Raw genomic sequence first — 1,752 nt, 5'->3', positions numbered from 1 at the left:
CCATGCTACTTGTTATGTATTTTCTACCTTCTAAAATAAATTTGTATTCTTTCTATAAGGAGAAGCTCAGTGTTTTTCTGTTACCTGCAGCAGTTCAGCCATGGACTGCAAAGGGACAAGAACAACTAACACCTCTGAGGGCAGACACAGGATTGTGTGAAGTATCTCAGTGGAGAATCTGAAGGCTCAAGGGCCAGTAATCCAGGTGTACAACTGCCACCTCTAACAATGCTCTCCATGCCAGCCTCATCTCCCCATGTATGCCGTGACTGGGGCCTCCTCTTTGCAGCCTGTGCCAAGCTTCCTCTGGCTCAGTGCTTCCCTGGCAGACCCCTCTGCACCAGGGGACTGCCACACTGCCCACCCCACTCCACCCCTCCCTGGCAGGCACGGGTGCAGCTGTGTCCCAGTTACACAGGACATGGCTGCCCTATTGGAAAAAGAATCACAGAATCATAGGATCAATATGCTGAGTTGGAAGGGACCCATCAGGATTGAGTCCAACTCTTGTCCCTGTGTAGGCCACCCCTAGAATCACACCGTGTGCCTGAGAGCATCATCCAAATGCTTCCTGAACTCAGGCAGGCTTGGTGCTGTGACCACTTCCCTGGGGAGCTTGTTCAGTGCTCAACCACCCTCTGGGTGAAAAACCTTTTCTGATACCCAATCTAAACCTCCCCTGGTTCAGCTTCCTGCCATTTCCCCAAGTCCTGTCATTGGTCACAGAGTGAAGAGATCAGTACCTGCCCCATCTCTTCCCCTCATGAGGAAGCCACAGACTGCAATGAGGTCACCACTCAGCCTCCTCTTCTCCAAGCTGAACAATCCAAGTGACCTCAGTCGCTCCCCATAAGTCATAGAGGATGCTTGTGGCTGTGTCTGAGTGCTGCATGTAACCATGGGGCTGCTTCTCTTCCCTCCCCTGTGCTCTCTGGAGCAGCCGTGCTGAGCTGTGCTGGGTCACAAGGGAGCACAGCTGGGGACCAGACAGGGAAGCAGTGGCAGTTCCAGCCTGACATGCTGGCTTTCCCCAGCCCTGCCTTGCAGTGCTAACACACCTTTTCACTTTCTCCTGCTGGGTTTTGGCAGCTGCTTTGAGGCTGTTCAGGACAGAACCAGTCCAGGCAGTCCAAGGCTGCTATTTGCAGTCTTCCTGGCTAAGCCTTGTCCTCTGTGCCAGTGTTCTCCTTGGCTTCCTCTACTGCTGAGCAGCTGGGAAGCCTGCCTTCTGGATAGCACGTAGAACTGCTTCATGGCCAAAACATGTCTAAGAACTCACTAGTTCACAGAACTGAGAAGTGTATGACAAATGCATTTCAGTAACAGAGCTGCTCTGGAATTCCTTCCTAATTTCTGTGCCACAGAGCATGGTGTAAGCCCAGGGCTAAGGTCCAGCAGCAAAGCACTGTTCACTCCTGTAGCCTGGCAGGGATAATGCTGAACCAAGGAGGATATTGAAGAGTTTTCCCCTAGCAGCTGCCTTCAGCACCTCCAGGGTGCTGTTGCAGGCACAGCTCATGGGGAACCCTAGGGGGGCCATTAGGGGAAGGTCAGAACACTTCTCCAGTGGTTGCGCATGACACATCTCCTGGCAAGCCTCCCAAAACCAAGGCAGATCTACTACAGATTTCTTTTTCCCCTGATTTGATGGGTGGTAGGTAGAATTGCAATGTGGGCAGCCAGGAGCCTGGCACGGACCCAGGCGGCACACCTGGGCTGGCAGGTCAGGTTTCTTCCAGGTCTGCTACTTCT

This window comes from Apus apus, chromosome Z (genome assembly GCF_020740795.1).
Source record: "Apus apus isolate bApuApu2 chromosome Z, bApuApu2.pri.cur, whole genome shotgun sequence".
Lineage (NCBI taxonomy): Eukaryota > Metazoa > Chordata > Aves > Apodiformes > Apodidae > Apus > Apus apus.
This window is presented reverse-complemented; position numbering follows the sequence as displayed.